Raw genomic sequence first — 21,604 nt, 5'->3', positions numbered from 1 at the left:
GTATGTTAAGTGTTTGTATATAAGTGTCTTTATGTAAATATCTCAGTGTCTGTATGTAAGTGTCTGTATGTAAGTGTCTGTATGTAAGTGTCTGTATGTGTCTGTATGTAAGTGTCTGTATGTAAGTGTCTGTATGTAAGTCTCTGTATGTAGGTGGCTGTATGTAAGTGTCTGTAAGTGTCTGTTTGTAAGTATCTGTATGTAAGTATCTGTGTGTAAGTTTCTGTATGTAAGTGTCTGTTTGTAAGTGTCTGTATGTAAGTGTCTGTATGTAAGTGTCTTCGTGTCTGTATGTAAGTGTCTGTATGTAAGTGTCTGTATGTAAGTGTCTCAGCGTCTGTATGTGTCTGTATGTAAGTGTCTGTATGTAAGTGTCTCAGTGTCTGTATGTAAGTGTCTGTATGTAAGCGTATGTATGTAAGTGTCTATGTAAGTGTCTCAGTGTCTTTATGTAAGTGTCTGTATGTAAGTGTCTCAGTGTCTGTATGTAAGTGTCTCAGTGTCAGTATGTAAGTGTCTGTATGTAAGTGTCTCAGTGTCTGTATGTAAGTGTCTGTATGTAAGTGTCTGTATGTAAGTGTCTGTATGTAAGTGTCTCAGTGTCTGTATGTAAGTTTCTGTATGTAAGTGTCTCAGTGTCTGTATGTAAGTGTCTGTATGTAAGTGTCTGTATGTAAGTGTCTCAGTGTCTGTATGTAAGTGTATGTAAGCGTCTGTATGTAAGTGTCTATGTAATTGTCTCAGTGTCTGTATGTAAGTGTCTGTATGTAAGTGTCTGTATGCAAGTGTCTTAGTGTCTGTATGTAAGTGTCTGTATGTAATTGTCTGCATGTAAGTGTCTTTATGTAAGAGTCTGTATGTAAGTGTCTGTATGTAAGTGTCTAAGTGTCTGTATGTAAGTGTCTTTATGTAAGAGTCTGTATGTAAGTGTCTGTATGTAAGTGTCTAAGTGTCTGTATGTAAGGGTCTGTATGTAAGTGTCTGTATGTAAGTGTCTGTATTTAAGTGTCTGTATGTAAGTGTTTGTATGTAAGTGTCTGTATGTAAGTGTCTCAGTGTCTGTTTGTGTCAGTATGTAAGTGTCTGTATGTAAGTGTCTATGTAAGTGTCTGTATGTAAGTGCCTGTATGTAAGTGTCTGTATGTAAGTGTGTGTATGTAAGTGTCTGTATGTAAGTGTCTGTATGTAAGTATCTCTATGTAAATGTCTGTGTGTAAGTGTCTGTATGTTAGTGTCTTAGTGTCTGTATGTAAGTGTCTGTATGTAAGTGTCTGTATGTGTCTGTATGTAAGTGTCTGTATGTAAGTGTCTGTATGTAAGTGGCTGTATGTAAGTGTCTGTAAGTGTCTATATGTAAGTATCTGTATGTAACTGTCTGTATGTAAGTTTCTGTATGTAAGTGTCTCTATGTAAGTCTCTGTATGTAAGTGTCTGTATGTAAGTGTCTGTATGTAAGTGTCTCAGTGTCTGTATGTAAGTGTCTGTATGTAAGTGTCTGTATGTAAGTGTCTGAATGTAAGTGTCTGTATGTAAGTATCTGTATGTAAGTGTCTGTATGTAAGTGTCTGTATGTAAGTGTCTTAGTGTCTGTATGTAAGTGTCTGTATGTAAGTGTCTGTATGTAAGTGTCTGTATGTAAGTGTCTCAGCGTCTGTATGTGTCTGTATGTAAGTGTCTGTATGTAAGTGTCTGTATGTATGTAAGTGGCTGTATGTAAGTGGCTGTATGTAAGTGTCTGTATGTAAGTGTCTGTATGTAAGTGTCTGTATGTAAGTGTCTATGTAAGTGGTTGTATGTAAGTGTCTGTATGTAAGTGTCTATGTAAGTGTCTGTAGGTAAGTGCCTGTATGCAAGTGTCTGTATGTAAGTGTCTGTATGTAAGTGTATGTATGTAAGTGTCTCAGTATCTGTATGTAAATGTCTTTATGTAAGTGTGTGTATGTAAGTGTCTGTATGTAAGACTTAGTGTCTGAATGGCAGTGTGTGTTTGTAAGTGTCTGTATATAAGTGTCTGTATGTAAGTGTCTGTATTTAAGTGTCTCAGTGTCTGTAAGTAAGTGTCTAAGTAAGTATCTGTATGTAAGTGTCTCTATGTAAGTGTCTGTATATAAGTGTCTGTATGTTAAGTGTTTGTATATAAGTGTCTTTATGTAAATATCTCAGTGTCTGTATGTAAGTGTCTGTATGTAAGTGTCTGTATGTAAGTGTCTGTATGTGTCTGTATGTAAGTGTCTGTATGTAAGTGTCTGTATGTAAGTCTCTGTATGTAGGTGGCTGTATGTAAGTGTCTGTAAGTGTCTGTTTGTAAGTATCTGTATGTAAGTATCTGTGTGTAAGTTTCTGTATGTAAGTGTCTGTTTGTAAGTGTCTGTATGTAAGTGTCTGTATGTAAGTGTCTTCGTGTCTGTATGTAAGTGTCTGTATGTAAGTGTCTGTATGTAAGTGTCTCAGCGTCTGTATGTGTCTGTATGTAAGTGTCTGTATGTAAGTGTCTCAGTGTCTGTATGTAAGTGTCTGTATGTAAGCGTATGTATGTAAGTGTCTATGTAAGTGTCTCAGTGTCTTTATGTAAGTGTCTGTATGTAAGTGTCTCAGTGTCTGTATGTAAGTGTCTCAGTGTCAGTATGTAAGTGTCTGTATGTAAGTGTCTCAGTGTCTGTATGTAAGTGTCTGTATGTAAGTGTCTGTATGTAAGTGTCTGTATGTAAGTGTCTCAGTGTCTGTATGTAAGTTTCTGTATGTAAGTGTCTCAGTGTCTGTATGTAAGTGTCTGTATGTAAGTGTCTGTATGTAAGTGTCTCAGTGTCTGTATGTAAGTGTATGTAAGCGTCTGTATGTAAGTGTCTATGTAATTGTCTCAGTGTCTGTATGTAAGTGTCTGTATGTAAGTGTCTGTATGCAAGTGTCTTAGTGTCTGTATGTAAGTGTCTGTATGTAATTGTCTGCATGTAAGTGTCTTTATGTAAGAGTCTGTATGTAAGTGTCTGTATGTAAGTGTCTAAGTGTCTGTATGTAAGTGTCTTTATGTAAGAGTCTGTATGTAAGTGTCTGTATGTAAGTGTCTAAGTGTCTGTATGTAAGGGTCTGTATGTAAGTGTCTGTATGTAAGTGTCTGTATTTAAGTGTCTGTATGTAAGTGTTTGTATGTAAGTGTCTGTATGTAAGTGTCTCAGTGTCTGTTTGTGTCAGTATGTAAGTGTCTGTATGTAAGTGTCTATGTAAGTGTCTGTATGTAAGTGCCTGTATGTAAGTGTCTGTATGTAAGTGTGTGTATGTAAGTGTCTGTATGTAAGTGTCTGTATGTAAGTATCTCTATGTAAATGTCTGTGTGTAAGTGTCTGTATGTTAGTGTCTTAGTGTCTGTATGTAAGTGTCTGTATGTAAGTGTCTGTATGTGTCTGTATGTAAGTGTCTGTATGTAAGTGTCTGTATGTAAGTGGCTGTATGTAAGTGTCTGTAAGTGTCTATATGTAAGTATCTGTATGTAACTGTCTGTATGTAAGTTTCTGTATGTAAGTGTCTCTATGTAAGTCTCTGTATGTAAGTGTCTGTATGTAAGTGTCTGTATGTAAATGTCTCAGTGTCTGTATGTAAGTGTCTGTATGTAAGCGTCTGTATATAAGTGTCTCAGTGTCTGTATGTAAGTGTCTGTATATGAGTGTCTGTATGTAAGTGTCTCAGTGTCTGTATGTAAGTGTCTGTATGTAAGCATCTGTATGTAAGTGTCTATGTAAGTGTCTCAGTGTCTTTATGTAAATGTCTGTATGTAAGTGTCTCAGTGTCTGTATGTAAGTGTCTCAGTGTCTGTATGTAAGTGTCTGTATGTAAGTGTCTCAGTGTCTGTATGTAAGTGTCTGTATGTAAGTGTCTGTATGTAAGTGTCTGTATGTAAGTGTCTCAGTGTCTGTATGTAAGTGTCTGTATGTAAGTGTCTCAGTGTCTGTATGTAAATGTCTGTATGTAAGTGTCTGTATGTAAGTGTCTTAGTGTCTGTATGTAAATGTCTGTATGTAATTGTCTGTATGTGTCTTTATGTAAGAGTCTGTATGTAAGTGTCTGTATGTAAGTGTCTAAGTGTCTGTATGTAAGTATCTTTATGTAAGAGTCTGTATGTAAGTGTCTGTATGTAAGTGTCTAAGTGTCTGTATGTAAGGGTCTGTATGTAAGTGTCTGTATGTAAGTGTCTGTATGTAAGTGTCTGTATGTAAGTGTTTATATGTAAGTGTCTGTTTGTAAGTGTCTCAGTGTCTGTTTGTGTCAGTATGTAAGTGTCTGTATGTAAGTGTCTGTATGTAAGTGTCTGTATGTAAGTCTCAGTGTCTGTAAGTAAGTGTCTGTATGTAAGTGCCTGTATGTAAGTGTCTGTATGTAAGTGTGTGTATGTAAGTGTCTGTATGTAAGTGTCTGTATGTAAGTGTCTCAGTGTCTGTATGTAAATGTCTTTATGTAAGTGTCTGTATGTAAGTGTCTGTATGTAAGTGTCTGTATGTAAGTCTCAGTGTCTGTAAGTAAGTGTCTAAGTAAGTGTCTGTATGTAAGTGTCTGTATGTAAGTGTCTGTATGTTAAGTGTTTGTATGTAAGTGTCTGTATGTGAATATCTCAGTGTCTGTATGTAAGTGTCTGTATGTAAGTGTCTGTATGTAAGTGTCTCAATGTCTGTATGTAAGTGTCTGTATGTAAGAGTCTGTATGTAAGTGTCTGTATGTAAGTGTCTGTATGTTAAGTGTCTGTATGTAAGTGTCTGTATGTAAGTATCTCAGTGTCTGTATGTTAGTTTCTGTATGTAAGTGTCTGTATGTAAGTGTCTCAGTGTCTGTACGTAAGTGTCTGTATGTAAGTGTCTGTATGTATGTAAGTATCTGTATGTAAATGTCTGTGTGTAAGTGTCTGTATGTAAGTGTCTTAGTGTCTGTATGTAAGTGTCTGTATGTAATTGTCTGTATGTAAGTGTCTAAGTGTCTGTATGTAAGTGTCTTTATGTAAGAGTCTGTATGTAAGTGTCTGTATGTAAGTGTCTAAGTGTCTGTATGTAAGTGTCTTTATGTAAGAGTCTGTATGTAAGTGTCTGTATGTAAGTGTCTAAGTGTCTGTATGTAAGGGTCTGTATGTAAGTGCCTGTATGTAAGTGTCTGTATTTAAGTGTCTGTATGTAAGTGTTTGTATGTAAGTGTCTGTATGTAAGTGTCTCAGTGTCTGTTTGTGTCAGTATGTAAGTGTCAGTATGTAAGTGCCTGTATGTAAGTGTCTGTATGTAAGTGTGTGTATGTATTTGTCTGTATGTAAGTGTCTGTATGTAAGTATCTCTATGTAAATGTCTGTGTGTAAGTGTATGTATGTTAGTGTCTTAGTGTCTGTATGTAACTGTCTGTATGTAAGTGTCTGTATGTGTCTGTATGTAAGTGTCTGTATGTAAGTGTCTGTATGTAAGTGTCTGTATGTAAGTGTCTGTATGTAAGTGGCTGTATGTAAGTGTCTGTAAGTGTCTGTATGTAAGTATCTGTATGTAACTGTCTGTATGTAAGTTTCTGTATGTAAGTGTCTCTATGTAAGTCTCTGTATGTAAGTGTCTGTATGTAAGTGTCTGTATGTAAATGTCTCAGTGTCTGTATGTAAGTGTCTGTATGTAAGCGTCTGTATATAAGTGTCTCAGTGTCTGTATGTAAGTGTCTGTATGTAAGTGTCTCAGTGTCCTAATGTAAGTGTCTGTATGTAAGTGTCTCAGTGTCTGTATGTAAATGTCTGTATGTAAGTGTCTGTATGTAAGTGTCTGTATGTAAGTGTCTCAGTGTCTGTATGTAAGTGTCTGTATGTAAGTGTCTGTATGTAAGTGTCTCTATGTAAGTCTCAATGTCTGTATGTCAGTGTGTGTTTGTAAGTGTCTGTATGTAAGTGTCTGTATGTAAGTGTCTGTATTTAAGTGTCTCAGTGTCTGTAAGCAAGTTTCTAAGTAAGTGTCTGTATGTAAGTGTCTGTATGTAAGTGTCTGTATATAAGTGTCTGTATGTAAGTGTCTGTATGTTAAGTGTTTGTATGTAAGTGTCTGTATGTGAATATCTCAGTGTCTGTATGTAAGTGTCTGTATGTAAGTGTCTGTATGTAAGTGTCTGAATGTAAGTGTCTGTATGTAAGTATCTGTATGTAAGTGTCTGTATGTAAGTGTCTGTATGTAAGTGTCTTAGTGTCTGTATGTAAGTGTCTGTATGTAAGTGTCTGTATGTAAGTGTCTGTATGTAAGTGTCTCAGCGTCTGTATGTGTCTGTATGTAAGTGTCTGTATGTAAGTGTCTGTATGTATGTAAGTGGCTGTATGTAAGTGGCTGTATGTAAGTGTCTGTATGTAAGTGTCTGTATGTAAGTGTCTGTATGTAAGTGTCTATGTAAGTGGTTGTATGTAAGTGTCTGTATGTAAGTGTCTATGTAAGTGTCTGTAGGTAAGTGCCTGTATGCAAGTGTCTGTATGTAAGTGTCTGTATGTAAGTGTATGTATGTAAGTGTCTCAGTATCTGTATGTAAATGTCTTTATGTAAGTGTGTGTATGTAAGTGTCTGTATGTAAGACTTAGTGTCTGAATGGCAGTGTGTGTTTGTAAGTGTCTGTATATAAGTGTCTGTATGTAAGTGTCTGTATTTAAGTGTCTCAGTGTCTGTAAGTAAGTGTCTAAGTAAGTATCTGTATGTAAGTGTCTCTATGTAAGTGTCTGTATATAAGTGTCTGTATGTTAAGTGTTTGTATATAAGTGTCTTTATGTAAATATCTCAGTGTCTGTATGTAAGTGTCTGTATGTAAGTGTCTGTATGTAAGTGTCTGTATGTGTCTGTATGTAAGTGTCTGTATGTAAGTGTCTGTATGTAAGTCTCTGTATGTAGGTGGCTGTATGTAAGTGTCTGTAAGTGTCTGTTTGTAAGTATCTGTATGTAAGTATCTGTGTGTAAGTTTCTGTATGTAAGTGTCTGTTTGTAAGTGTCTGTATGTAAGTGTCTGTATGTAAGTGTCTTCGTGTCTGTATGTAAGTGTCTGTATGTAAGTGTCTGTATGTAAGTGTCTCAGCGTCTGTATGTGTCTGTATGTAAGTGTCTGTATGTAAGTGTCTCAGTGTCTGTATGTAAGTGTCTGTATGTAAGCGTATGTATGTAAGTGTCTATGTAAGTGTCTCAGTGTCTTTATGTAAGTGTCTGTATGTAAGTGTCTCAGTGTCTGTATGTAAGTGTCTCAGTGTCAGTATGTAAGTGTCTGTATGTAAGTGTCTCAGTGTCTGTATGTAAGTGTCTGTATGTAAGTGTCTGTATGTAAGTGTCTGTATGTAAGTGTCTCAGTGTCTGTATGTAAGTTTCTGTATGTAAGTGTCTCAGTGTCTGTATGTAAGTGTCTGTATGTAAGTGTCTGTATGTAAGTGTCTCAGTGTCTGTATGTAAGTGTATGTAAGCGTCTGTATGTAAGTGTCTATGTAATTGTCTCAGTGTCTGTATGTAAGTGTCTGTATGTAAGTGTCTGTATGCAAGTGTCTTAGTGTCTGTATGTAAGTGTCTGTATGTAATTGTCTGCATGTAAGTGTCTTTATGTAAGAGTCTGTATGTAAGTGTCTGTATGTAAGTGTCTAAGTGTCTGTATGTAAGTGTCTTTATGTAAGAGTCTGTATGTAAGTGTCTGTATGTAAGTGTCTAAGTGTCTGTATGTAAGGGTCTGTATGTAAGTGTCTGTATGTAAGTGTCTGTATTTAAGTGTCTGTATGTAAGTGTTTGTATGTAAGTGTCTGTATGTAAGTGTCTCAGTGTCTGTTTGTGTCAGTATGTAAGTGTCTGTATGTAAGTGTCTATGTAAGTGTCTGTATGTAAGTGCCTGTATGTAAGTGTCTGTATGTAAGTGTGTGTATGTAAGTGTCTGTATGTAGTAAGTGTCTGTATGTAAGTATCTCTATGTAAATGTCTGTGTGTAAGTGTCTGTATGTTAGTGTCTTAGTGTCTGTATGTAAGTGTCTGTATGTAAGTGTCTGTATGTGTCTGTATGTAAGTGTCTGTATGTAAGTGTCTGTATGTAAGTGGCTGTATGTAAGTGTCTGTAAGTGTCTATATGTAAGTATCTGTATGTAACTGTCTGTATGTAAGTTTCTGTATGTAAGTGTCTCTATGTAAGTCTCTGTATGTAAGTGTCTGTATGTAAGTGTCTGTATGTAAATGTCTCAGTGTCTGTATGTAAGTGTCTGTATGTAAGCGTCTGTATATAAGTGTCTCAGTGTCTGTATGTAAGTGTCTGTATATGAGTGTCTGTATGTAAGTGTCTCAGTGTCTGTATGTAAGTGTCTGTATGTAAGCATCTGTATGTAAGTGTCTATGTAAGTGTCTCAGTGTCTTTATGTAAATGTCTGTATGTAAGTGTCTCAGTGTCTGTATGTAAGTGTCTCAGTGTCTGTATGTAAGTGTCTGTATGTAAGTGTCTCAGTGTCTGTATGTAAGTGTCTGTATGTAAGTGTCTGTATGTAAGTGTCTGTATGTAAGTGTCTCAGTGTCTGTATGTAAGTGTCTGTATGTAAGTGTCTCAGTGTCTGTATGTAAATGTCTGTATGTAAGTGTCTGTATGTAAGTGTCTTAGTGTCTGTATGTAAATGTCTGTATGTAATTGTCTGTATGTGTCTTTATGTAAGAGTCTGTATGTAAGTGTCTGTATGTAAGTGTCTAAGTGTCTGTATGTAAGTATCTTTATGTAAGAGTCTGTATGTAAGTGTCTGTATGTAAGTGTCTAAGTGTCTGTATGTAAGGGTCTGTATGTAAGTGTCTGTATGTAAGTGTCTGTATGTAAGTGTCTGTATGTAAGTGTTTATATGTAAGTGTCTGTATGTAAGTGTCTCAGTGTCTGTTTGTGTCAGTATGTAAGTGTCTGTATGTAAGTGTCTGTATGTAAGTGTCTGTATGTAAGTCTCAGTGTCTGTAAGTAAGTGTCTGTATGTAAGTGCCTGTATGTAAGTGTCTGTATGTAAGTGTGTGTATGTAAGTGTCTGTATGTAAGTGTCTGTATGTAAGTGTCTCAGTGTCTGTATGTAAATGTCTTTATGTAAGTGTCTGTATGTAAGTGTCTGTATGTAAGTGTCTGTATGTAAGTCTCAGTGTCTGTAAGTAAGTGTCTAAGTAAGTGTCTGTATGTAAGTGTCTGTATGTAAGTGTCTGTATGTTAAGTGTTTGTATGTAAGTGTCTGTATGTGAATATCTCAGTGTCTGTATGTAAGTGTCTGTATGTAAGTGTCTGTATGTAAGTGTCTCAATGTCTGTATGTAAGTGTCTGTATGTAAGAGTCTGTATGTAAGTGTCTGTATGTAAGTGTCTGTATGTTAAGTGTCTGTATGTAAGTGTCTGTATGTAAGTATCTCAGTGTCTGTATGTTAGTTTCTGTATGTAAGTGTCTGTATGTAAGTGTCTCAGTGTCTGTACGTAAGTGTCTGTATGTAAGTGTCTGTATGTATGTAAGTATCTGTATGTAAATGTCTGTGTGTAAGTGTCTGTATGTAAGTGTCTTAGTGTCTGTATGTAAGTGTCTGTATGTAATTGTCTGTATGTAAGTGTCTAAGTGTCTGTATGTAAGTGTCTTTATGTAAGAGTCTGTATGTAAGTGTCTGTATGTAAGTGTCTAAGTGTCTGTATGTAAGTGTCTTTATGTAAGAGTCTGTATGTAAGTGTCTGTATGTAAGTGTCTAAGTGTCTGTATGTAAGGGTCTGTATGTAAGTGCCTGTATGTAAGTGTCTGTATTTAAGTGTCTGTATGTAAGTGTTTGTATGTAAGTGTCTGTATGTAAGTGTCTCAGTGTCTGTTTGTGTCAGTATGTAAGTGTCAGTATGTAAGTGCCTGTATGTAAGTGTCTGTATGTAAGTGTGTGTATGTATTTGTCTGTATGTAAGTGTCTGTATGTAAGTATCTCTATGTAAATGTCTGTGTGTAAGTGTATGTATGTATGTTAGTGTCTTAGTGTCTGTATGTAACTGTCTGTATGTAAGTGTCTGTATGTGTCTGTATGTAAGTGTCTGTATGTAAGTGTCTGTATGTAAGTGTCTGTATGTAAGTGTCTGTATGTAAGTGGCTGTATGTAAGTGTCTGTAAGTGTCTGTATGTAAGTATCTGTATGTAACTGTCTGTATGTAAGTTTCTGTATGTAAGTGTCTCTATGTAAGTCTCTGTATGTAAGTGTCTGTATGTAAGTGTCTGTATGTAAATGTCTCAGTGTCTGTATGTAAGTGTCTGTATGTAAGCGTCTGTATATAAGTGTCTCAGTGTCTGTATGTAAGTGTCTGTATGTAAGTGTCTCAGTGTCCTAATGTAAGTGTCTGTATGTAAGTGTCTCAGTGTCTGTATGTAAATGTCTGTATGTAAGTGTCTGTATGTAAGTGTCTGTATGTAAGTGTCTCAGTGTCTGTATGTAAGTGTCTGTATGTAAGTGTCTAAGTGTCTGTATGTAAGTATCTTTATGTAAGTCTGTATGTAAGTGTCTGTATGTAAGTGTCTAAGTGTCTGTATGTAAGGGTCTGTATGTAAGTGTCTGTATGTAAGTGTCTGTATGTAAGTGTCTGTATGTAAGTGTGTGTATGTAAGTGTCTGTATGTAAGTGTCTCAGTGTCTGTTTGTGTCAGTATGTAAGTGTCTGCATGTAAGTGTATGTATGTAAGTGTCTGTATGTAAGTCTCAGTGTCTGTAAGTAAGTGTCTGTATGTAAGTGCCTGTATGTAAGTGTCTGTATGTAAGTGTGTGTATGTAAGTGTCTGTATGTAAGTGTCTGTATGTAAGTGTCTCAGTGTCTGTATGTAAATGTCTTTATGTAAGTGTCTGTATGTAAGTGTCCGTATGTAAGTGTCTGTATGTAAGTCTCAGTGTCTGTAAGTAAGTGTCTAAGTAAGTGTCTGTATGTAAGTGTCTGTATGTAAGTGTCTGTATGTTAAGTGTTTGTATGTAAGTGTCTGTATGTGAATATCTCAGTGTCTGTATGTAAGTGTCTGTATGTAAGTGTCTGTATGTAAGTGTCTCAGTGTCTGTATGTAAGTGTCTGTATGTAAGAGTCTGTATGTAAGTGTCTGTATGTCAGTGTCTGTATGTTAAGTGTCTGTATGTAAGTGTCTGTATGTAAGTATCTCAGTGTCTGTATGTAAGTTTCTGTATGCAAGTGTCTGTATGTAAGTGTCTCAGTGTCTGTATGTAAGTGTCTGTATGTAAGTGTCTGTATGTAAGTATCTGTATGTAAATGTCTGTGTGTAAGTGTCTGTATGTAAGTGTCTTAGTGTCTGTATGTAAGTGTCTGTATGTAATTGTCTGTATGTAAGTGTCTTTATGTAAGAGTCTGTATGTAAGTGTCTGTATGTAAGTGTCTAAGTGTCTGTATGTAAGTGTCTTTATGTAAGAGTCTGTATGTAAGTGTCTGTATGTAAGTGTCTAAGTGTCTGTATGTAAGGGTCTGTATGTAAGTGTCTGTATGTAAGTGTCTGTATTTAAGTGTCTGTATGTAAGTGTTTGTATGTAAGTGTCTGTATGTAAGTGTCTCAGTGTCTGTTTGTGTCAGTATGTAAGTGTCTGTATGTAAGTGTCTATGTAAGTGTCTGTATGTAAGTGCCTGTATGTAAGTGTCTGTATGTAAGTATCTCAGTGTCTGTATGTAAGCGTATGTATGTAAGTGTCTATGTAAGTGTCTCAGTGTCTTTATGTAAGTGTCTGTATGTAAGTGTCTCAGTGTCTGTATGTAAGTGTCTGTATGTAAGTGTCTGTATGTAAGTGTCTGTATGTAAGTGTCTCAGTGTCTGTATGTAAGTTTCTGTATGTAAGTGTCTCAGTGTCTGTATGTAAGTGTCTGTATGTAAGTGTCTGTATGTAAGTGTCTCAGTGTCTGTATGTAAGTGTATGTAAGCGTCTGTATGTAAGTGTCTATGTAATTGTCTCAGTGTCTGTATGTAAGTGTCTGTATGTAAGTGTCTGTATGCAAGTGTCTTAGTGTCTGTATGTAAGTGTCTGTATGTAATTGTCTGCATGTAAGTGTCTTTATGTAAGAGTCTGTATGTAAGTGTCTGTATGTAAGTGTCTAAGTGTCTGTATGTAAGTGTCTTTATGTAAGAGTCTGTATGTAAGTGTCTGTATGTAAGTGTCTAAGTGTCTGTATGTAAGGGTCTGTATGTAAGTGTCTGTATGTAAGTGTCTGTATTTAAGTGTCTGTATGTAAGTGTTTGTATGTAAGTGTCTGTATGTAAGTGTCTCAGTGTCTGTTTGTGTCAGTATGTAAGTGTCTGTATGTAAGTGTCTATGTAAGTGTCTGTATGTAAGTGCCTGTATGTAAGTGTCTGTATGTAAGTGTGTGTATGTAAGTGTCTGTATGTAAGTGTCTGTATGTAAGTATCTCTATGTAAATGTCTGTGTGTAAGTGTCTGTATGTTAGTGTCTTAGTGTCTGTATGTAAGTGTCTGTATGTAAGTGTCTGTATGTGTCTGTATGTAAGTGTCTGTATGTAAGTGTCTGTATGTAAGTGGCTGTATGTAAGTGTCTGTAAGTGTCTATATGTAAGTATCTGTATGTAACTGTCTGTATGTAAGTTTCTGTATGTAAGTGTCTCTATGTAAGTCTCTGTATGTAAGTGTCTGTATGTAAGTGTCTGTATGTAAATGTCTCAGTGTCTGTATGTAAGTGTCTGTATGTAAGCGTCTGTATATAAGTGTCTCAGTGTCTGTATGTAAGTGTCTGTATATGAGTGTCTGTATGTAAGTGTCTCAGTGTCAGTATGTAAGTGTCTGTATGTAAGTGTCTCAGTGTCTGTATGTAAGTGTCTGTATGTAAGTGTCTGTATGTAAGTGTCTGTATGTAAGTGTCTCAGTGTCTGTATGTAAGTTTCTGTATGTAAGTGTCTCAGTGTCTGTATGTAAGTGTCTGTATGTAAGTGTCTGTATGTAAGTGTCTCAGTGTCTGTATGTAAGTGTATGTAAGCGTCTGTATGTAAGTGTCTATGTAATTGTCTCAGTGTCTGTATGTAAGTGTCTGTATGTAAGTGTCTGTATGCAAGTGTCTTAGTGTCTGTATGTAAGTGTCTGTATGTAATTGTCTGCATGTAAGTGTCTTTATGTAAGAGTCTGTATGTAAGTGTCTGTATGTAAGTGTCTAAGTGTCTGTATGTAAGTGTCTTTATGTAAGAGTCTGTATGTAAGTGTCTGTATGTAAGTGTCTAAGTGTCTGTATGTAAGGGTCTGTATGTAAGTGTCTGTATGTAAGTGTCTGTATTTAAGTGTCTGTATGTAAGTGTTTGTATGTAAGTGTCTGTATGTAAGTGTCTCAGTGTCTGTTTGTGTCAGTATGTAAGTGTCTGTATGTAAGTGTCTATGTAAGTGTCTGTATGTAAGTGCCTGTATGTAAGTGTCTGTATGTAAGTGTGTGTATGTAAGTGTCTGTATGTAAGTGTCTGTATGTAAGTATCTCTATGTAAATGTCTGTGTGTAAGTGTCTGTATGTTAGTGTCTTAGTGTCTGTATGTAAGTGTCTGTATGTAAGTGTCTGTATGTGTCTGTATGTAAGTGTCTGTATGTAAGTGTCTGTATGTAAGTGGCTGTATGTAAGTGTCTGTAAGTGTCTATATGTAAGTATCTGTATGTAACTGTCTGTATGTAAGTTTCTGTATGTAAGTGTCTCTATGTAAGTCTCTGTATGTAAGTGTCTGTATGTAAGTGTCTGTATGTAAATGTCTCAGTGTCTGTATGTAAGTGTCTGTATGTAAGCGTCTGTATATAAGTGTCTCAGTGTCTGTATGTAAGTGTCTGTATATGAGTGTCTGTATGTAAGTGTCTCAGTGTCTGTATGTAAGTGTCTGTATGTAAGCATCTGTATGTAAGTGTCTATGTAAGTGTCTCAGTGTCTTTATGTAAATGTCTGTATGTAAGTGTCTCAGTGTCTGTATGTAAGTGTCTCAGTGTCTGTATGTAAGTGTCTGTATGTAAGTGTCTCAGTGTCTGTATGTAAGTGTCTGTATGTAAGTGTCTGTATGTAAGTGTCTGTATGTAAGTGTCTCAGTGTCTGTATGTAAGTGTCTGTATGTAAGTGTCTCAGTGTCTGTATGTAAATGTCTGTATGTAAGTGTCTGTATGTAAGTGTCTTAGTGTCTGTATGTAAATGTCTGTATGTAATTGTCTGTATGTGTCTTTATGTAAGAGTCTGTATGTAAGTGTCTGTATGTAAGTGTCTAAGTGTCTGTATGTAAGTATCTTTATGTAAGAGTCTGTATGTAAGTGTCTGTATGTAAGTGTCTAAGTGTCTGTATGTAAGGGTCTGTATGTAAGTGTCTGTATGTAAGTGTCTGTATGTAAGTGTCTGTATGTAAGTGTTTATATGTAAGTGTCTGTATGTAAGTGTCTCAGTGTCTGTTTGTGTCAGTATGTAAGTGTCTGTATGTAAGTGTCTGTATGTAAGTGTCTGTATGTAAGTCTCAGTGTCTGTAAGTAAGTGTCTGTATGTAAGTGCCTGTATGTAAGTGTCTGTATGTAAGTGTGTGTATGTAAGTGTCTGTATGTAAGTGTCTGTATGTAAGTGTCTCAGTGTCTGTATGTAAATGTCTTTATGTAAGTGTCTGTATGTAAGTGTCTGTATGTAAGTGTCTGTATGTAAGTCTCAGTGTCTGTAAGTAAGTGTCTAAGTAAGTGTCTGTATGTAAGTGTCTGTATGTAAGTGTCTGTATGTTAAGTGTTTGTATGTAAGTGTCTGTATGTGAATATCTCAGTGTCTGTATGTAAGTGTCTGTATGTAAGTGTCTGTATGTAAGTGTCTCAATGTCTGTATGTAAGTGTCTGTATGTAAGAGTCTGTATGTAAGTGTCTGTATGTAAGTGTCTGTATGTTAAGTGTCTGTATGTAAGTGTCTGTATGTAAGTATCTCAGTGTCTGTATGTTAGTTTCTGTATGTAAGTGTCTGTATGTAAGTGTCTCAGTGTCTGTACGTAAGTGTCTGTATGTAAGTGTCTGTATGTATGTAAGTATCTGTATGTAAATGTCTGTGTGTAAGTGTCTGTATGTAAGTGTCTTAGTGTCTGTATGTAAGTGTCTGTATGTAATTGTCTGTATGTAAGTGTCTAAGTGTCTGTATGTAAGTGTCTTTATGTAAGAGTCTGTATGTAAGTGTCTGTATGTAAGTGTCTAAGTGTCTGTATGTAAGTGTCTTTATGTAAGAGTCTGTATGTAAGTGTCTGTATGTAAGTGTCTAAGTGTCTGTATGTAAGGGTCTGTATGTAAGTGCCTGTATGTAAGTGTCTGTATTTAAGTGTCTGTATGTAAGTGTTTGTATGTAAGTGTCTGTATGTAAGTGTCTCAGTGTCTGTTTGTGTCAGTATGTAAGTGTCAGTATGTAAGTGCCTGTATGTAAGTGTCTGTATGTAAGTGTGTGTATGTATTTGTCTGTATGTAAGTGTCTGTATGTAAGTATCTCTATGTAAATGTCTGTGTGTAAGTGTATGTATGTTAGTGTCTTAGTGTCTGTATGTAACTGTCTGTATGTAAGTGTCTGTATGTGTCTGTATGTAAGTGTCTGTATGTAAGTGTCTGTATGTAAGTGTCTGTATGTAAGTGTCTGTATGTAAGTGTCTGTATGTAAGTGTCTGTAAGTGTCTGTATGTAAGTATCTGTATGTAACTGTCTGTATGTAAGTTTCTGTATGTAAGTGTCTCTATGTAAGTCTCTGTATGTAAGTGTCTGTATGTAAGTGTCTGTATGTAAATGTCTCAGTGTCTGTATGTAAGTGTCTGTATGTAAGCGTCTGTATATAAGTGTCTCAGTGTCTGTATGTAAGTGTCTGTATGTAAGTGTCTCAGTGTCCTAATGTAAGTGTCTGTATGTAAGTGTCTCAGTGTCTGTATGTAAATGTCTGTATGTAAGTGTCTGTATGTAAGTGTCTGTATGTAAGTGTCTCAGTGTCTGTATGTAAGTGTCTGTATGTAAGTGTCTAAGTGTCTGTATGTAAGTATCTTTATGTAAGTCTGTATGTAAGTGTCTGTATGTAAGTGTCTAAGTGTCTGTATGTAAGGGTCTGTATGTAAGTGTCTGTATGTAAGTGTCTGTATGTAAGTGTCTGTATGTAAGTGTGTGTATGTAAGTGTCTGTATGTAAGTGTCTCAGTGTCTGTTTGTGTCAGTATGTAAGTGTCTGCATGTAAGTGTATGTATGTAAGTGTCTGTATGTAAGTCTCAGTGTCTGTAAGTAAGTGTCTGTATGTAAGTGCCTGTATGTAAGTGTCTGTATGTAAGTGTGTGTATGTAAGTGTCTGTATGTAAGTGTCTGTATGTAAGTGTCTCAGTGTCTGTATGTAAATGTCTTTATGTAAGTGTCTGTATGTAAGTGTCCGTATGTAAGTGTCTGTATGTAAGTCTCAGTGTCTGTAAGTAAGTGTCTAAGTAAGTGTCTGTTTGTAAGTGTCTGTATGTAAGTGTCTGTATGTTAAGTGTTTGTATGTAAGTGTCTGTATGTGAATATCTCAGTGTCTGTATGTAAGTGTCTGTATGTAAGTGTCTGTATGTAAGTGTCTCAGTGTCTGTATGTAAGTGTCTGTATGTAAGAGTCTGTATGTAAGTGTCTGTATGTCAGTGTCTGTATGTTAAGTGTCTGTATGTAAGTGTCTGTATGTAAGTATCTCAGTGTCTGTATGTAAGTTTCTGTATGCAAGTGTCTGTATGTAAGTGTCTCAGTGTCTGTATGTAAGTGTCTGTATGTAAGTGTCTGTATGTAAGTATCTGTATGTAAATGTCTGTGTGTAAGTGTCTGTATGTAAGTGTCTTAGTGTCTGTATGTAAGTGTCTGTATGTAATTGTCTGTATGTAAGTGTCTTTATGTAAGAGTCTGTATGTAAGTGTCTGTATGTAAGTGTCTAAGTGTCTGTATGTAAGTGTCTTTATGTAAGAGTCTGTATGTAAGTGTCTGTATGTAAGTGTCTAAGTGTCTGTATGTAAGGGTCTGTATGTAAGTGTCTGTATGTAAGTGTCTGTATTTAAGTGTCTGTATGTAAGTGTTTGTATGTAAGTGTCTGTATGTAAGTGTCTCAGTGTCTGTTTGTGTCAGTATGTAAGTGTCTGTATGTAAGTGTCTATGTAAGTGTCTGTATGTAAGTGCCTGTATGTAAGTGTCTGTATGTAAGTGTGTGTATGTAAGTATCTGTATGTAAGTGTCTGTATGTAAGTATCTCTATGTAAATGTCTGTGTGTAAGTGTCTGTATGTAAGTGTCTTAGTGTCTGTATGTAAGTGTCTGTATGTAAGTGTCTGTATGTAAGTGTCTGTATGTAAGTGTCTGTATGTAAGTGTCTGTATGTAAGTGGCTGTATGTAAATGTCTGTAAGTGTCTGTATGTAAGTATCTGTATGTAAGTGTCTGTATGTAAGTTTCTGTATGTAAGTGTCTCTATGTAAGTATCTGTATGTAAGTGTCTGTATGTAAGTGTCTGTATGTAAATGTCTCAGTGTCTGTATGTAAGTGTCTGTATGTAAGCGTCTGTATATAAGTGTCTCAGTGTCTGTATGTAAGTGTCTGTATGTAAGTGTCTCAGTGTCTGTATGTAAGTGTCTGTATGTAAGCGTCTGTATGTAAGTGTTATTGTAAGTGTCTCAGTGTCTTTATGTAAATGTCTGTATGTAAGTGTCTCAGTGTCTGTATGTAAGTGTCTCAGTGTCTGTATGTAAGTGTCTGTATGTAAGTGTCTGTATGTAAGTGTCTGTATGTAAGTGTCTCAGTGTCTGTATGTAAGTGTCTGTATGTAAGTGTCTTAGTGTCTGTATGTAAGTGTCTGTATGTTATTGTCTGTATGTAAGTATCTTTATGTAAGAGTCTGTATGTAAGTGTCTGTATGTAAGTGTCTAAGTGTCTGTATGTAAGGGTCTGTATGTAAGTGTCTGTATGTAAGTGTCTGTATGTAAGTCTCAGTGTCTGTAAGTAAGTGTCTGTATGTAAGTGCCTGTATGTAAGTGTCTGTATGTAAGTGTGTGTATGTAAGTGTCTGTATGTAAGTGTCTGTATGTAAGTGTCTCAGTGTCTGTATGTAAATGTCTTTATGTAAGTGTCTGTATGTAAGTGTCTGTATGTAAGTGTCTGTATGTAAGTCTCAGTGTCTGTAAGTAAGTGTCTAAGTAAGTGTCTGTATGTAAGTGTCTGTATGTAAGTGTCTGTATGTTAAGTGTTTGTATGTAAGTGTCTGTATGTGAATATCTCAGTGTCTGTATGTAAGTGTCTGTATGTAAGTGTCTGTATGAAAGTGTCTCAATGTCTGTATGTAAGTGTCTGTATGTAAGAGTCTGTATGTAAGTGTCTGTATGTAAGTGTCTGTATGTTAAGTGTCTGTATGTAAGTGTCTGTATGTAAGTATCTCAGTGTCTGTATGTAAGTTTCTGTATGTAAGTGTCTGTATGTAAGTGTCTCAGTGTCGGTATGTAAGTGTCTGTATGTAAGTGTCTGTATGTAAGTATCTGTATGTAAATGTCTGTGTGTAAGTGTCTGTATGTAAGTGTCTTAGTGTCTGTATGTAAGTGTCTGTATGTAATTGTCTGTATGTAAGTGTCTAAGTGTCTGTATGTAAGTGTCTTTATGTAAGAGTCTGTATGTAAGTGTCTGTATGTAAGTGTCTAAGTGTCTGTATGTAAGTGTCTTTATGTAAGAGTCTGTATGATAGTGTCTGTATGTAAGTGTCTAAGTGTCTGTTTGTGTCAGTATGTAAGTGTCTGTATGTAAGTGTCTATGTAAGTGTCTGTATGTAAGTGCCTGTATGTAAGTGTCTGTATGTAAGTGTGTGTATGTAAGTGTCTGTATGTAAGTGTCTGTATGTAAGTATCTCTATGTAAATGTCTGTGTGTAAGTGTCTGTATGTTAGTGTCTTAGTGTCTGTATGTAAGTGTCTGTATGTAAGTGTCTGTATGTGTCTGTATGTAAGTGTCTGTATGTAAGTGTCTGTATTTAAGTGTCTGTATGTAAGTGGCTGTATGTAAGTGTCTGTAAGTGTCTGTATGTAAGTATCTGTATGTAACTGTCTGTATGTAAGTTTCTGTATGTAAGTGTCTCTATGTAAGTCTCTGTATGTAAGTGTCTGTATGTAAGTGTCTGTATGTAAATGTCTCAGTGTCTGTATGTAAGTGTCTGTATGTAAGCGTCTGTATATAAGTGTCTCAGTGTCTGTATGTAAGTGTCTGTATATGAGTGTCTGTATGTAAGTGTCTCAGTGTCTGTATGTAAGTGTCTGTATGTAAGCATCTGTATGTAAGTGTCTATGTAAGTGTCTCAGTGTCTTTATGTAAATGTCTGTATGTAAGTGTCTCAGTGTCTGTATGTAAGTGTCTCAGTGTCTGTATGTAAGTGTCTGTATGTAAGTGTCTCAGTGTCTGTATGTAAGTGTCTGTATGTAAGTGTCTGTATGTAAGTGTCTGTATGTAAGTGTCTGTATGTAAGTGTCTCAGTGTCTGTATGTAAGTTTCTGTATGTAAGTGTCTCAGTGTCTGTATGTAAATGTCTGTATGGAAGTGTCTGTATGTAAGTGTCTTAGTGTCTGTATGTAAATGTCTGTATGTAATTGTCTGTATGTGTCTTTATGTAAGAGTCTGTATGTAAGTGTCTGTATGTAAGTGTCTAAGTGTCTGTATGTAAGTATCTTTATGTAAGAGTCTGTATGTAAGTGTCTGTATGTAAGTGTCTAAGTGTCTGTATGTAAGGGTCTGTATGTAAGTGTCTGTATGTAAGTGTCTGTATGTAAGTGTCTGTATGTAAGTGTTTATATGTAAGTGTCTGTATGTAAGTGTCTCAGTGTCTGTTTGTGTCAGTATGTAAGTGTCTGTATGTAAGTGTCTGTATGTAAGTGTCTGTATGTAAGTCTCAGTGTCTGTAAGTAAGTGTCTGTATGTAAGTGCCTGTATGTAAGTGTCTGTATGTAAGTGTGTGTATGTAAGTGTCTGTATGTAAGTGTCTGTATGTAAGTGTCTCAGTGTCTGTATGTAAATGTCTTTATGTAAGTGTCTGTATGTAAGTGTCTGTATGTAAGTGTCTGTATGTAAGTCTCAGTGTCTGTAAGTAAGTGTCTAAGTAAGTGTCTGTATGTAAGTGTCTGTATGTAAGTGTCTGTATGTTAAGTGTTTGTATGTAAGTGTCTGTATGTGAATATCTCAGTGTCTGTATGTAAGTGTCTGTATGTAAGTGTCTGTATGTAAGTGTCTCAATGTCTGTATGTAAGTGTCTGTATGTAAGAGTCTGTATGTAAGTGTCTGTATGTAAGTGTCTGTATGTTAAGTGTCTGTATGTAAGTGTCTGTATGTAAGTATCTCAGTGTCTGTATGTAAGTTTCTGTATGTAAGTGTCTGTATGTAAGTGTCTCAGTGTCTGTATGTAAGTGTCTGTATGTAAGTGTCTGTATGTATGTAAGTATCTGTATGTAAATGTCTGTGTGTAAGTGTCTGTATGTAAGTGTCTTAGTGTCTGTATGTAAGTGTCTGTATGTAATTGTCTGTATGTAAGTGTCTAAGTGTCTGTATGTAAGTGTCTTTATGTAAGAGTATGTATGTAAGTGTCTGTATGTAAGTGTCTAAGTGTCTGTATGTAAGTGTCTTTATGTAAGAGTCTGTATGTAAGTGTCTGTATGTAAGTGTCTAAGTGTCTGTATGTAAGTGTCTTTATGTAAGAGTCTGTATGTAAGTGTCTAAGTGTCTGTATGTAAGGGTCTGTATGTAAGTGCCTGTATGTAAGTGTCTGTATTTAAGTGTCTGTATGTAAGTGTTTGTATGTAAGTGTCTGTATGTAAGTGTCTCAGTGTCTGTTTGTGTCTGTATGTAAGTATCTCTATGTAAATGTCTGTGTGTAAGTGTATGTATGTTAGTGTCTTAGTGTCTGTATGTAAGTGTCTGTATGTAAGTGTCTGTATGTGTCTGTATGTAAGTGTCTGTATGTAAGTGTCTGTATGTAAGTGTCTGTATGTAAGTGTCTGTATGTAAGTGGCTGTATGTAAGTGTCTGTAAGTGTCTGTATGTAAGTATCTGTATGTAACTGTCTGTATGTAAGTTTCTGTATGTAAGTGTCTCTATGTAAGTCTCTGTATGTAAGTGTCTGTATGTAAGTGTCTGTATGTAAATGTCTCAGTGTCTGTATGTAAGTGTCTGTATGTAAGCGTCTGTATATAAGTGTCTCAGTGTCTGTATGTAAGTGTCTGTATGTAAGTGTCTCAGTGTCTGTATGTAAGTGTCTGTATGTAAGTGTCTCAGTGTCTGTATGTAAATGTCTGTATGTAAGTGTCTGTATGTAAGTGTCTGTATGTAAGTGTCTCAGTGTCTGTATGTAAATGTCTGTATGTAAGTGTCTGTATGTAATTGTCTGTATGTAAGTGTCTTTATGTAAGAGTCTGTATGTCAGTGTCTGTATGTAAGTGTCTAAGTGTCTGTATGTAAGTATCTTTATGTAAGTGTGTGTATGTAAGTGTCTGTATGTAAGTGTCTCAGTGTCTGTTTGTGTCAGTATGTAAGTGTCTGCATGTAAGTGTATGTATGTAAGTGTCTGTATGTAAGTCTCAGTGTCTGTAAGTAAGTGTCTGTATGTAAGTGCCTGTATGTAAGTGTCTGTATGTAAGTGTGTGTATGTAAGTGTCTGTATGTAAGTGTCTGTATGTAAG

This window comes from Petromyzon marinus, unplaced genomic scaffold (assembly GCF_048934315.1).
Source record: "Petromyzon marinus isolate PM22_M1 ecotype Great Lakes invasive population unplaced genomic scaffold, UKy_Petmar_22M1.pri1.0 PM_G_Scaffold_34, whole genome shotgun sequence".
NCBI lineage: Eukaryota > Metazoa > Chordata > Hyperoartia > Petromyzontiformes > Petromyzontidae > Petromyzon > Petromyzon marinus.
This window is presented reverse-complemented; position numbering follows the sequence as displayed.